Genomic DNA, 16,206 nt, shown 5'->3' with positions numbered 1-16,206 from the left:
GCCCGGCCGGGTTCGCGGCTCCCGGGGGGCGCGAGCCGCCGCGCGCCGCCCGAGCCGCTTCCGGGCGCGTTGCCTGGACGCGGTTGCCGTGGCAGCCCGAGCTGGAGGCTTTCCCCGCGCACCCGCGCCCAGCCTGGCGGCGCCGCCCCTCCTCCCTCCGCGTTCCCACACCCAAAATAGCCTCTCCTCGTCGCTGCTGTTTCCCACAGAGCTCTCATCCAAGCCGCTCGGAGTTGGCGGGCGGGGATTTCGCTCATTGGAAAATAAATCCTGTTGTAGGGCTGGTTGACTTGAAGGGAGAGGTGTTGAAATGGTGCCCGATTAGCATAATAGCCATGGTGCTTGCACTGTAATTCTCTTCAGAGCCCTCACGTTCCTTATTTACTAAACCTCTTCCCCACAAGAAAGCGTTATTTATCTCCCCTCCACCCCTTCCAGATTGGGGAGAAGCTATTTTATGAGGCCACCGTCTGGTAAGCTGCTCGCGCGCTGACGCCCCACCTGTGCAGGTGAACTTAGCCTCGCCGCTGCCAAGTACCATTTAATGAATCACCTTGACAGCCCCCGCTGGGTCCAAGGATCGTGTTGCGCCGCAACAGACACGACGCAAGAAGGAACTGCTGCCACCCCTGTTCTTGACATCCCTTCCTCCTCCCTTCTCCCTCATTCCTTTCCCAGGGCGTCCTAACTCTTTCCACCTTCCTCTCAATTTGGATTCTGAGCAGGATGCACAAGCCGATCCACTCAATTTTGCTTCCTCTGGGTGGGCGGGATTTAAACAGAGTTGGGGACCCCCACCTTTCCCCGCCGCACCGCCTCCGGTTCGTATCTCTTTCGTGTCGCTAGTATTTACCCGGTACAGGCATTCCTGTCTGTCTCTCCCACCAGTCTAAGCCCCTCCAACCCCGGGAAGGGAGCATGACGTCGTAGAAAGACCCTGGGTTGTGGAGTCAGCCTGAGCTGTTTTGGAATCCTCCCTGCATCAGTTTGGAATCCTCCCTTCTGTGTGGTCTTGGGTATTTTGTGGCTATTTCCACACTTATAAAACGGGATAATACCCCCCACACACACACATACACACACAAAGGGGTAATACATGGTAGCACTCATTCAATCAACAGTATTGGATGGCTGTCCAATACTAGAATCTATGCTTAGCTCTAAGACACAGTGGTGAAGAAGAAAAAGACAGCTGTCTGCTCTCATAGAGCTTACAGCCTGACACGCAGTAATGAAACAATCACAGACATATGTGAAACTGCCTTTGTAATAGGAGTACATGGCCTTGAGATCCATGATATGGAGATGTGACTAACAGCATCCCTTTATGGCTGCAAAGGCTCAATGATTGTTTCCTTTCCTTCCTTAGGTTCCCACTGCCTGGCACATGGTATGCATTCAGTAAATATATATCGAATTGAATCTTGTCATAGTGATACCAGTATCACTCAGTTTCCCAGTGACTTTCATATGTAACTTGTCACTATGTCGGGAAGGATGTACAGGTGTTACTGGAGAGTGCCCATTCAAACCCGGAACCCACCGTCAAGAGTCCTGAGAAAGGTTCAAATGTTTCTTGCTTGTCCTCCTTGAGTTGCCCTCCAGTGTGTAAGGCATGCATCTCAGATGGGCACATGAAAGTTCTCTCCGTCTCACTTCCGCTTTCTGCTTACTATTCCACTCTCTTCCTTGGTTCCAGTTCTATCCTGCCACTCCTTGAATCAGAGCCTCAGGACACCCACCGCTTCCTAGGAGGTGGACAGTGGACCCTTATATTCCTCAGAGTAGAGCACCTATAAACCAGGAAAAAACTCCCTGCAGCTGCTTCTGCTGATCTACAAAGCATAATTTTGATGCTCTTTTGCTGCAAGACTCCCTCACTCTCAAGGGTAAAGAAGGGGAGGGGCTGGAAGGGGAAGGGCTCTGGCCACATATATATACCCTGACTTTAATTTCCTTCTTAAAAATCATACCAGGGGCACCTGGGTAGTGCAATCAGTTAGGTGTCCGACTTGTTTTACTTTTTCTTTTTTTAAGAGCAGAGAGAGAGAGCGCACAGGAGCCATGGGGAGGGGCAAAGGGAGAGGGGCAAATAGCCTGATGTGGGGCTGGATCCCAGGATCCTGGGATCATGACCTGAGCAGAAGGCAAATGCTTAACCGACTAAGCCACCCAGGTGCCCCAGCAGGCTACATTTCAAAGAACTATCTATCCAGAATCATTGATCATGGCTCATTACAGGAAATGGATTTTTTTGCTTTACTTTCATTAAAAAAACATGATTTATCAATCACTTTATACTGGCAAAGATTACCAACAATAGTTTCATCACAGAGAACAATTTTATAAAGTTTATGACTGTCATACTCTTCAGCAACCAGTCATTAAATACAAAAAGGTTGTGTAGTGTATTGTGATTAGACATTATAGAGTTTTTTTTTTTTAGTGATTTATTGCACACCCGAATTCTGGTCCTACCTGTGTCTCAACACCACCACTAATCATGAATATATATGATGCACAGGGCATCATTGAGGCCAGCGGACATGCACACCTAGGTAAAGGTCAAAGGCTTGTATGGGTCAAAACTGGTATTTGTGAAAAGGCTAGAATTCAGTTAGGCCAATAATGTGGTGAGCCCCGCAGGACAGAGAAAGAGTTAGCATTTATCTCAGAGTCAGCAATTCTCAACCGAGGCTTGAAATTCAGTGACGTGTCAAGATCCATTGTGAGGTGTGTCACATGGTGTCACACAGTTCTTCACTAATAAAAAGGTGTCCAAGGATTGACCTGCAAGGAATAGTCCTATGTAGGGACCAGAAAGAGGAAGATGGTTCCCACAAAGCAAACAATGAGGAAAAACCAGAGGAGGGATAGGAACAATGTCAGAGAAGCTGTATGTGGAAAAGTTTAAGGCGACAAGTCCTACAGAAAGCCAAGGAAATTTAGTGAATGGAAAGTCACCAGTGACCTCCACAATTATTTTTCCTTATGAGATTGCTGTGGGTTAAGAAAAGATGGACTCGGGGCGCCTGGGTGGCTCAGTTGCTAAGCGTCTGCCTTCGGCTCAGGTCATAATCCCAGGGTCCTGGGATCGAGTCCCACATCGGGCTCCCTGCTCGGCAGGAAGCCTGCTTCTCCCTCTCCCACTCCCCCTGCTTGTGTTCCCTCTCTCGCTGTGTCTCTCTGTCAAATAAATAAATAAAATCTTTAAAAAAAAAAAAAGGTGGACTGCTGAAGAAATTCGAGAGCAGGTGTGGGTCACTTTTTAGAGTAGTTGGCAGTAGAGGGAAGATGAGAAATACAATCAATAGGTTTCTAGTGCCAAGTGAACATTTTCAAGATAGGAGGAAAAAGTCTCTGCCTTTTATATATGCTGTTGCAGTCATGAAGAAATGTAGAACACAATACATCATTTTGTACTAACTCGATCAATTCTACCATTAGGTTCATCACCACCACCTCCATTTCCTTTTTTTACTTTAAGATTTTATTTTTAAGTAATCTCTGCACTCAACATGGAGCTCGAAGAGATCAAGAGTCGCACACTTTACCAACTGAACCAGCCAGGCACCCATTCCCTTTCTTTTAATGTTTCATCAAATAAGAGGAATCTTACATAGAGCAGAAGTGGTGTTCAGACCTTGGGACACTATTTTCTTAATCACCAACTAAAAATATAGGTTAACAATCAGTTAACATGATATATATTATTCTTTATGGCTTTTCTTTGTTGATAATAGTAACATCTTAGAATTAAGGAAATCCCATTTGTACTCTTTTATATGTAAAAATAATGGATTTTTCATATGTTTTAAGTAAACTTTAATTGACTTACTTGTTTTTGCTAATAGTTTCCCTTCAGGTATTGGCTAATTCTCTCAAAAATGATGTTTTGCTTGTGAATTTTTCGGTAAATCAATCTCACAAGGATTTTTAAAAGTAACTATAATTAAGGTACAACCAGCAGAGAAGGCATAAAATTTTGGAAGATTCTTCTTAGAAGTGTTAACTTAGGAAGTGTTATTTTTTTTTTTAAGACTTTATTTATTTATTTGAGAGAGAGAGAGTGCGAGCAAGCAGAATGGCGGGGAGGGGGAGGTGGTGGGCAGGAGGGCAGAGGCAGAGGGAGAGGGAGAAGCAGACTCCCCGCTAAGCAGGGAGCCCGACTGGGGGTCGTTGGGGGTGGTTGGGGGGGGTGGGCCCAGTCCCAGGACCATGACCTGAGTAGAAGGCAGATGCTTAACCAACTGAGCCACCCAGGCACCCCGGAAGTTTCATGCCACAACGGCTCAGCTCAGTATAGTTCAGCAAACATGTTTATTTACCTTGCAGTAGCTAGTCAGGATACCACAGTTCAAACAATGAAGCCCCACATAAGCTGACGCTCTTGCTTCAGCTTCCCTGCTCAGTAGTACGTTATGTATGGGACAGCGATCCTCACAGATAAGAGAATTAAAAGACAACCTTCACTTCTGTTCAACAAGAAAGAAACAATACTCACTATGTGACAACAGGCACAACATATGTGTTATGGTGTACACTACTACACCAAAGCACAGTGAAGCTAAGCAAAGGAAAAATCAGGATTAGCAATCCTGTCCTTTTTTTTTAAGATTTATTTATTTTAGAGAGAGAGAGACAGAGAGTGAGCGAGTGAGTGCTCTCTCTCTCTCTCCCTCTCAAAAAAAAAAAAAAAGAAAAGAAAAAAGAATTTTCATAACTCTAAAGATAAAGAGAGGATCCTAAAATCTTCAAGACTCTAATATCACATAAAAAGAATCAGGAGTCAGAATGACATCACACTTCTCAACAGTAATGTGAAATAAGCATCAATACCTTTAAAATTCTGAGAGAAACTTATTTCCATTGTAGAATTCTACATTCAGCTACACTATCCATCACATCTGAGGGCAAAGGGGCAGAGGGAGAGAGAGTCTCAAGCCGACTCCATGCTTAACTGGGCTTGATCTCACGATCCTGAGATCACAACCTGAGCCGAAACCAAGAGGTGGACGCTTAACCTACTGTACCACCCAGGTGCCCCAGGATTATCAATCCTGTCCTTACAGAATCCTGTCCTTACTGGCCCTGGCCTGGTGGTACAAATAGCCAATGTTTATATGTCAGGCCCTGTACTAAATGCTTTACCTATAGCATTTCATGTCTTCCCTGCAAGAGCCCATGAATAAAACTGAGGCTTAGAGGCATTATATGGCTTGTCCAAGATTCCAAAGCTATTAAGTACTGAAACTGGAATTTGAATATGGGCATCTCAGATGCCACCCTGTACCTTAACCAGGTGCTAGATGGCCTCTCCATGACTACATGAGACTAGAGAGGGAAAAGGCAACACAAACTTAAGTATGTAAAATGTGTGGCACAGTGAGACCTAAATAAGTATTTTTCCTTTTCCCTTTATCTTCCCCCAAGGCAAGCACATATCAAAGAATATGACTAGTACATATTGAAAAATTATTTTGAAAGAGTAAATTAATTTTAACATTCTATCTGATTTCTTACACCTTTATCCCAGGTCTGTACTAGGAAAAGAGTCAAGATTTAGTGTAATTTTCCAAATGAATCCGATAAAAGAATCTTTAGTTTAAAACATACAAAGCCAAAAATGATTTGGGATTTGAGCATCTTCTTAAATAATGGAACTGAAGCAAGTTCTTTATGAGCACATGTTTGCCAGCAAAAGGTATATAGAGCTATATACTTTCCAAAAGTCTTAATTAGTAGACATACATATTCTGCACTTAAAATTAATATCATGCAACTGCTTTTTTTTTTTTTTTTTGCAATTGCTCTTAAAAGAGAAATATCAAGTATAATCCTCTTTGTTTCCCCTCCAATATTTGGATACACTTCAATTATTTTCATGCCCATATAACAGATTTCCCAAGGCAATATAAATGGGTTGTAGGATTTTCTATCAGGAGCTGGAGGCCCACATAGTCATGAAATTAAGTTATCATCACTATGGACTCAGGAAATAGCCTTCTCTTCCCCCTTAGAATCATAAATCATAAACCTGACACATTCTTATTTTCCTTAGAAGGCTCCATGCTGTGAGGTTGCTGGAAACTATTGGTATGTGCTTAGGTACATTACTTAACCACTCCTTGATAGTTTCATCATCTGTAAAATGTGGGTAATGTAGTGCCTACCTCACTGGGTTCTAATGGAGATCAAAGGCATCAATTCATGTAAAAAACTTCAAATAACATTTTAGTTACTATTTTAATATTATTTGTTATATCTAATGTCACTTAAATTTTAATTTTTTTTTTTAAGATTTTATTTATTTGCGAGAGAGAGAATGAGAGACAGAGAGCATGAGAGAGAGGAGGGTCAGAGGGAGAAGCAGACTCCCTGCTGAGCAGGGAGCCTGATGCGGGACTCGATCCTGGGACTCCGGGATCATGACCTGAGCCAAAGGCAGTTGCTTAACCAACTGAGCCACCCAGGCGCCCCTAAATTTTATTTTTAGTATTTTCTCCTAAGACCCAATCAGAAGAGTGGTGGGTAGTCTAATAAATATTGGCTCAAATATTTTATCGAATATATGGAGACAGAATTTGGTAATTAATCTGGTTGACTCGTTCCTCACACTATTACTCATGTTGCTTGTCTTGCAACAATTCTAATTATCCTTCTGGTGTCAGCCACTCCCCAAAACCATCTCTTTCCTTTGCAGGTAGTTATCAAGGTCCTAGTCAAATGTATGTACAGATCCTAGTATCCTAGATCATTTTTGGCTGCACCTAACATGAATTCCAAAGTCTCTCTTCTCTAAGAACAATGAGTGAGATTGTCACAGTATGTCTTCTGCCTTATTTATCTTACTCCTTCCTGCCCCACCTAAATGATTCAACCAAATTAAGTATCCACCCAGGACTATAAAAAGGGAAAGAGCCCTCTGTATTTGGTGCCATGGGAAAGATGGAAATAACATCACTGGTCCATCCTCCTTCCTCCCCCTGCCAGTTGAAGTCATTCTTCTCACAATGGACATCTCTGAGGATGGACGTAGTTGGCAATGACTGTGAATCAATGGCCCCTGCTACCAACACCACACAATTATCCGGGCTCTGCCTTCAGTTGTTTGATTTATTCCCATGAACTATATTATAAAGTAAGATTTCAAAGAAGCATCATCAGAACAAGAAAGACTTTCACCTCCCTAGTCCCACCATCTGACCCGGGTTTTGCCCTCTATGATTCTTTTCCTTCACCTGCTACCCTGTTCTTGGCGTCAGGAGTGGATATGGTCCTGTTCCTGACCAGTATCTGTGCCCACATCTCTTACATCAGAAGTTAGGGCTTAGCCTTTCCAGGCTTATTTTCCCTCAGATCCAGTCACTAGAACGACTAATTAATATTGGTTCAATTATTTTATTTTACACATGGAGACAGAATTTGGTAATTCCAGTACTTTACAGTCAGCGGATCTTTTTGGAAAGGTTTCAATGACAAAAACAAAATTACTGCTAATTCAATGAGTTTAAAACCCAAGTATACCCAGTATCTGACCTTACCATAATCAGTCTGACATTGCTTTTTTCAAGGAAGAGTCTACCTTTTTACTGGGGGAGAAAATAATAATATCTGCAGGAAAACCTCCACAAGAGATATCAGCTTTTCTTTTATTCAGTTTAAAAAGAGAAATTATCAAGTCTTTAAAAATCCTCAACACAGACATTTTTTATGAGCAACATTGAAGGATGGGACAACCAATAAGACTGCCATAGTAAGCCCCCTAAAGTTGTAGATATTATACAAAAAAAATTTTTTTTTTAAAGATTTTATTTATTTATTTAACAGAGAGACACAGCGAGAGAGGGAACACAAGCAGGGGGAGTGGGAGAGGGAGAAGCAGGCTTCCTGCGGAGCAGGGAGCCCGATGCGGGGCTCGATCCCAGGACCCTTGGGATCATGACCTGAGCCGAAGGCAGACGCTTAACGACTGAGCCACCCAGGCGCCCCCCCCCAAAAAATTCTTATAACTGAAAGACATGAGTATCTAGATTGACTAGAACCACCAATTATCTGGCTGAGTGACTAAAAAAAGACCATACCAAAGTAACTCACGTTGAAATTTCATAACACGTGGGGCACCTGGGTGGTTCAGTCTGTTAAGCATCCAGCTCTTGGTTTCTGCTCAGGTCATGATCTCAGGGTTGTGAGATCAAGCCCCACATGGGGCTCTACGCTGGGCATCAGCCTGCTTAAGATTCTCTCCCTCTCCCGCTGCCCCTTCTCTCTTTCTCTCTCTCTCTCTCTCCCCCCCCCCAAAAAAAGAAAAGAAAAGAAAAAAGAAATTTCATAACTCTAAAGATAAAGAGAGGATCCTAAAATCTTCAAGACTCTAAGAATATCACATACAAAGAATCAGGAGTCAGAGTGACATCACACTTCTCAACAGTAGCAGTGAAATAAGCATCAGTACCTTAAAAATTCTGAGAGAAACTTATTTCCATTGTAGAACTCTACACTCAGCTAAACTATCCATCACATCTGAGGGCAAAATAAAGACATTTTCATACATGCTAATTCCCAAAAGTGTACCCTATATACACTCTTTCTCAGGACTCTACTAAAAAAATGTAAACCATTTTACAAAGTAAACTAAAAAGAAAGAAACATCCACTTCAAGATAATAGCAAAAAGAATTCTTGGGAATATGACAAAAGGAATCACAGAACTGATGTCCAGCAGGTCTTATAAAGGCAACCAGTGTAGACTGAAGCAAAAAGTAGAGCACCACAGGGAGGATATGCCCGAGAAAGAAAGAGAGAGAGAAACAGATTACTTAATATGTTTCACCAGAGTGAGGAATTCTAGTTCTGTCAGAATGTTTGTAGATGAATTAGTGGGTGACACAAAAAGAATGAAACCAAAGGCCAAAGAGACAATTATTAATGCCAGGAATAAAAACCAAAAAGTTGTACGATCATACTTGGCTCACCTGTGAACACTAGATATAATGTAAACATTGACTGTTAGTTTAATCCAAAATTGTTATGTCACTATATTGAGAAGTTTGGGGGAGAAGAAGTGTATATGACAGAAGATAGTTTGAGGCATTTAGGAAAACTAAATCCCCAGGTGCCTGGGTAGCTCAGTCGGTTAAGCGTCTGCCTTCGGCTCAGGTCATGATCCTAGGGTCCTGGGATTGAGTCCCCCATCGGACACCCTGCTCAGAGGAGAGCCTGATTCTCCCTCCCTGTTCCCCTTGCTTGTGCTCTCTCTCTCTCTGTCAAATAAATGAATAAAATCTTTAAAAAAAGTTTAAATAAAAAAAAAAGAACAAAAACTAAATCCCCAAAACAAAACAAACACTAAATCCTCATCTTCCATAGTAGGAAGTCAATAATATCTAACAATGAAAGATCAAGAAATATAAGCATATTTGACTTTATAAATTAAGTACATGGGGAGCCTGGGTGGCTCAGTCGGTTAAGCCGCTGCCTTCGGCCTAGGTCATGATCCCAGGGTCCTGGGATCAAGCCCTGATTCGCGCTCCTTGCTCAGTGGGGAGCCTGCTTCTCCCTTTCCCTCTGCCTGCCGCTCCCCACCCCTTGTGTTCTCTCTCTCTGTGTCAAATAAATAAATAAAATCTTTAAAAAAAATAAAATAAAATAAGTACATGTATTCATTTGATGCAAATAAGAAATAAAAGAAAATCCGGACTTATGAGAAAAAATCTTGAGAGTATTTTAAAAATACATGTACCTTTTATTTTAAAAGTTCTCAGGTTAAGGGGACTTAAGATACTAATTTAAAAAGAAATTTTATTCAAAAAAACCCACATAAACCCATTGACTGCATAGTAAAATGTTCCAAATATATTTTAATAACTCTCTGACAAAAAAAAATCAGTATATGGCTTTTCCTATCAGCCTTAACTCATTAAAAATAAAATAGTTAAGGGTCACCTGGGTGGCTCAGTTGGTTGGGCGTCTGCCTTCTGCTTAGGTCATGATCACAGGGTTCCTGGATCGAGCCCCGTGTTGGGGTCCCTGCTCAACAAGGAGTCTGCTTCTCCCTCTCCCTCTGCCTCTCCCCCAGGCTCATTCTCTCTCTCTGTCAAATAAATAAAATCTTAAAACAAAATAAAATAGTCAAGGTGAAGCCTATTTTATTAATACAAAAATATTTTCCAGATACATAGAATATTCACTTAAGGTATGATGTGTGTGTGTATGTGCATGCACATGTGAACTATAATAATGTTTTAAAGCAAGAGAAAAGAAAAGAAAAAAAGTCATTTTAGTTAGCTTTTTATAAGCATTACAAACAACAAAAAGCCAGGGGATCTTTTTTTTTCATAACTCAGATAATAGAAATAATTTGCCTGCTGAACATAAATTACATGAATTATCATGTAACAGAAGGACTCTAGGATTCAAAATCAAAAGATTTGGGTTTAAATTTTGGTTTCCTCTCTTCTTTTACTAACTGAATGATTTGGGGAAGTCCATTTAATATTTTTGAGCCTCAATTTCCTCATCTGTTGAACTGTAGACTGTGTTAGGCAGTATTTTAGGCCAAGGGGATACATTAGTCATTGTGTAATGTATGGCCTCATGGAGCTTATATTTTAAATGGGGAAGATAATAAACACACAAGTAAAGCAATTTTATTTTCTTTTTTTTAAAGATTATTTATTTGAGAGAGAGCAAATGCACTCAAGCATGGGGAGGGGCAGAGGGAGAGAATTTCCAGCAGATTCTCCGCTGAGCACAGAGCCCCATGAGGGGCTGAACTCACAACCCTGAGATCATGACCTGAGACAAATCCAAGAGTCGGTCACTTAACTGACTGAGCCACCCAGGCGCCCCATGAGCAAAGCAATTTTAGATAGAGATGAGGATCATGGAGAAAAGAAAAAAAGCCATAGTGAGCAGCATGGAGCATGGCTACTGTAGAAAGGATGGTTAGCATGGACTTCTCTAAGAAATTGGTATTTGACACATCGAAAGTCAGTTATGTGAAGATTTAGGAGGAGAGAATTGCAGGCAGAAGGAATACCCAGTAAAGAAGGGTCTTGGCATATATGGGGCATATATGGGGGTAGGAAGAGGGCTGGTGTGGTCCAAGCTTAGAGAGGAAAGGAGCAGAGTAGTAGATGAATTCAGAAGGCAGTGTGTGTAGGAGCTTGAAAGCCACCGTAAGGAGCTTTGGTTTTATTTGAGATGAGAACCAAAGGGCAGTGTTAAGTAGAGGAGTAACCTGATCTAATTTGCCCTGCTGGCTGTTTTGAGAATGAATTATACAAGGGCACAAGAGAAAGCAGAGAAACTGGTTTCAAGGATTTTATAGCAGCAAGGTATGATGATGGCTTGGATTACAATGGTTGTAGGGGAGGTGGCGCCTGGGTAGCTCAGTCATTAAGCGTCTGCCTTCGGCTCAGGTCATGATCCCAGGGTCCTGGGATCGAGCCCCACATCAGGCTCCCTGCTCAGCGGGAAGCCTGCTTCTCCCTCTCCCCCTCCCCCTGCTTGTGTTCTCTCTCTCGCTGTTTATCTCTCCCTGTCAAATAAATAAAAACAAAATCTTTAAAAAAAAACAATGGTTGTAGGGGAGATGCAGACCAACGGTGGTGGACTGATGTTGGATATAATGTAAAGGCAGAGTTAAGCCAACTTGTCATGAATTAGTTAGAGATGGAGAAAAGAGGAATCAAGGTTGTTGTCATTGTTGTTTTTAATCTGAGCCACTGGGTAAATTATGACGCCATTTATGAAATGAAGAACTCTGTGGGAGGAGCAGGTTTAGGCGCAGAAATCAGGAGCTCAGTTTCAGACATATTAAGTATGGGGTGCCTATTAAATTTCTAAGAAGAAATATCAAGGTGGTACCTGGAAGTATGAGTCTGAAGTTTGGGGGAGAGTTTGATATCATTTGATTAGCATATAGAAGGTACTTAAAGCCACGGGAATGGATGAGATCATCTAGGGAAGACATACAGATGGGGAATTGTGTGGGTCCTGGAACCAAGCCCTGGAACAGAGCAGGAGGAACCAGATGCCCAGAATCAAGAACCAAGAACCGGGAAAGAAGATTGAGAAGAAGGAGCCGGTGTAGTTGGCAGAGGCCCAAGAAAGTCTGGGACACCAAAGGCAAAAGAAGAGTTTGTCAAGGAGGGTGTTGACCCAGGGGACACCTGGGTCAAAGGCTGCTGAAAAGTTTCAGAAGTTAAGGTGCAAAAGGAGAGTGATGGATTTGGCAACATGGAAGCCACTGGTGACCTTCAATGAGGGCTGTTTTCAGCGGAGTGTTGGGGACAGACTCTCTATCGGAGCAGGTTGAGGAAAAGATGGGAGATGAATACAAGAAGCAGTGATAGTAGACAGTGCTTTCCAGGAGTTGTGCAGCAAAGGGAAGCAGAAAAATGGTAGCCAAAAAAAAAAAAAAAAAGTAGCAAGAAGTCATGAGATGGGGTCAGTGGAGGTTTTTAGTTTTTTGTTGTTGTTGTTTTGTTTTTAAAATAAGACATCGAAGCAGGTTTCCTTTCTGATGGTAGTGATTCAGTAAAGGGAGAGAAACCAGTGATGCAAGAGAAAGGAAGTAATAGTTATAAATCATGATTTTACAATCTTAATAGGTGAATAAATACAAGTCCCTGAAATTATATGAAAAAATTTCCAGCAAAAACTTAATTTGGGGGCACCTGGGTGGCTCAGTCAGTTAAGCATCTGCCTTTGGCTCAGGTCATGATCTCCAGGTCCTGGGATCGAGTCCCGCATCAGGCTCCCAGCTCAATGGGGAGTCTGCTTCTCCCTCTCCCTCTGCTTCTGCCTCTCCTGCTTGTGCTCTGTCTGTCTGTCTCTTTCTCTTTCAAATGAATAAATAAAATCTTAAAAAAAAAAAAACACTCCTTAAATTTGAACAGTTTTGTGAAGATTTCTGCTGTTTGGTTAGCTTCTTCTCAATCCTTGTTTCAAAGTATTTAATCTTCAGTCTGCATGTATCCAATTTTATGCTTGCTGAAAGTTTAACTATCTCCATAATTCATACTTGTCACAAATAATAAGAGTGTGTTCACATGAGATATTATTTTGTTGTGACTAAAAGATCAAGTCCTAGAGTCAGACTGGCTTGGAAAAGCCTCAGCTCTGCCACTTGATACCTGAGTGGCCTCGGGCAAGTGAATTAAAGTCTCTGAGCTTCAGGATTCTTTTCTATCAAAAGTTGATAATACCTTTTTCATTAGGTTGTGAGTCTTAAAGAAGACAATATATGTGAAGTGTCCAGCACATAGTAGGCGTTCCATAAGTAATAGCTGATATTATCACTACTGAATAATAGCAAATCAAAAAACAAAGTGAAAAGATATTCATATAGTTAAAACATTTACAATTGTTAAGAGTCAGTAAATTGCCTAGTGAACTCAAGAAGTGACAGAAATGTCTTAAATTAGCCACATAATCTTTGCTCTCATACAGCTTTCAAAAGGTATGCATTCCAAGACAAATAATACATTATATGTTAATAAAAAAAGGTATGCATTAAATATTTTATGAAACTAGATAGAGGTGGTAGTTGCACAACAGTGTGAATGTCCTAAATCCCACTAAGGTGTACACTTTTCAATGGTTAATTTTAATTTTACTTGAATTTTACCTTTAAAAAAAAAAGTATACATTGAACACATACTATGTGCCTCTACCTTAATTTGTTTATGAAGATATGGCCACAATAAGCTTTCTTTTCCTTTCCTGGCCCGAACATGAAGTTAAAGCAGAGATAGGTAGGTAGATAGATAGATAGATAGATGACAGATAGATAGATAGATAGACAGACAGACAGACAGACAGGGCTTGCTGGTTTAGACACTCTTTCCCCAGAGAAAGAGCTTAAAGACGTCAATACTTTTTCCCAGGCAGGGCCAAAAGCTCCAGGTATAGGCCAACAATCAATATAAGATACAGCCAAGCGTCAAAGACCAAGGAGTGCACATTTACAAGCAAGGATTTAGATTGATGTTTTAGACAAAAGAGCAACAATTCAGGAGAGGATCCCATGAGGCAAGCAAACGGGGAAAGTTGGATGCAGTACCAGGTAGAGCTCCCAGCCAGGAGGGGTTTCCTACTACGCCCCTAAGAAGCAGCTACCCATTTTCCATCAGAAATCCAGGTGTCCCCCAGTTTGTCTTGTTTTAAAGCTGGGCTGTCAGGCACCTGGGTGGCTCAGTCGTTTAGCGTCTGCCTCCAGCTCAGGTCATGATCCCAGGGTCCTGGGATGGAGCCCACATTGGGCTCTCTGCTCAGCAGGAGGGCTGCTTCTCCCTCTCCTACTCCCCCTGCTTGTGTTGCCTCTCTCTGTCAAAAAATAAATGAAAATCTTTAAAAAAAAGCTGGGCTGTCTAGGACTTAAGGACCTTTCTGACCTCCAGTGATGGGGACCACATCTGCTCCCACATAATAACTTTGGCCAAGCTCTCAGGGACCTGCCATTCACTGATCCCCAGTTCTCCCTAGAACACTGCTACCCAAAGTGCAGTCTGTGGACCAGGACCCTGGCACCACTTCTGTGTTAAAATGCATATTCACAGGTCCGGCAGCAGATCCATGAAACAGAATCTGCATTTTAACAAGATCCTTAGTAGATCTGTATGCATATTAAAGAAAAAGAAGCATTCACCTAGAGAACATGACCGCACCAGAACCTGGCAAAGAGCCTTCCTTGTGTTCTTCACTGGATAAGAAAGAGTGCTTCAGGAGATAGAAACCCTCAGCATTGGAATCATCGGAAAAAATCTGGAATTTTGTGTTCTAAAAGAATCCCAGGAATGCCTTGCCATTTGGAATTTATAAGGAATACCTATTTGGTTATATAATAAATCATATAAACAACCAGGAAGAAATATGATTAAAAGGAAGAAACAAAAGGGAAAATTCTCTCTAGGCTGGTACTCAGTTTGCAACATATGCAACAGATATTCAGTATGAAACATGTTTATTTTTCCATTAAACTCAGCTGTCCTAATTCAAGAGAGCCTCCAAAAATATCAGTTGCTATTTAGCTTCCCTCAGTTAAGAGTTGTTTAATTTTTTTTAGACAATATGAAGTGAATTCTCATCACTGCAGGAAGGAGAGCAGAGCACCATAAAGCCACAGAAGGATGTCCCCACCTACACATGGTCACAGTGGTATGACTAGCCGACACTGTGACTCTGTGACTAAAGGCATGTCCTGGTCATATAAACTTACAGGGCTATGACGGGGATTGCCAGAATCAGCATTAGAAGCTGCAGAGAAGCAAAGGGCTTATATTTGCTTTTTGCATTTCTTTTTTTTTTTTTAAAGATTTTATTTATTTGACAGAGAGAGAGACAGCGAGAGAGGGAACACAAGCAGGAGGAGCAGGAGAGGGAGAAGCAGGCTTCTCACCGACCAGGGAGCCCGATGTGGGGGCTCGATCCCAGGACCCCGGGATCATGACCTGAGCCGGAAGGCAGATGCTTAATGACTGAGCCACCCAGGCGCCCCTGCTTTTTGCATTTCAATTTCTCAGCAGGAACATTTTTGTCCTCCTTCTTAGATGGCAGTCCCTAAGGAGTGAGTCTCCAATTTTATCCTGCAGTGGATTTTCTAGGCCATCATTCTAGGTAAACTCTCTGTGAATCAATCAAGCATACATCCGGCACTAGCTCCGAGTCCGGCTCTGCCCTGCGGAGTGTGAAGAGAAAAGGGGTCTGGGTAGTGAGACCCAAAATATATTGAAGTTGCATGATCCCTGGCCGTGAGAGGTTTCTTGTCTTACTGGGCAGAGTTTAAAAAACAAACAAACAGGAAGTCACTGGGAAGAAATGAAAGACACAGTAATAAACTGGTAAATTATATGGTTGAAACTTTGAGTGCTATAGAAGGTCAGAAAAGAATGAGTTCTTTTTCTCTGAAAAGAGGAGAGGAAAGCTTAAAATGGGCCCTGGTGAATGTGTGGTATTTCAACACATGGAAAAGGGATTAGGGGCAGTTCCTAGAAAGATAAAAGGGAGAGCAAGGGCACAAAGGTGAGAATCACTTAATATCTCTTAATCTTACTGTCCACTTCCCTAAAAGGGAAGAGGAATAATAGTATTTGCTCTGGTTGACTGACAGATTTGTAAGAGAATGAAATAAGATGGTGTCTGTAAAGGTTTGATCATCTGAAGAGTTAATCAAACTGATGAAAAGGATTTCACTGATTTA

The 16,206-nt window shown here is 41.9% G+C and overlaps 1 protein-coding gene across 1 annotated transcript in view; it reads right to left on the bottom strand.

The window, feature by feature from the left end:
- Positions 1-16,206, bottom strand: part of FAM81A (family with sequence similarity 81 member A) — a 127,391-nt gene that overhangs the window by 80,013 nt on the left and 31,172 nt on the right. The window lies entirely within an intron of this gene.

This window comes from Neomonachus schauinslandi, chromosome 9 (assembly GCF_002201575.2).
Source record: "Neomonachus schauinslandi chromosome 9, ASM220157v2, whole genome shotgun sequence".
NCBI classification, from domain to species: Eukaryota; Metazoa; Chordata; class Mammalia; order Carnivora; family Phocidae; genus Neomonachus; species Neomonachus schauinslandi.
The sequence above is the reverse complement of the archived record's forward strand: the minus strand, read 5'-3'. Positions and strand labels throughout refer to the sequence as shown.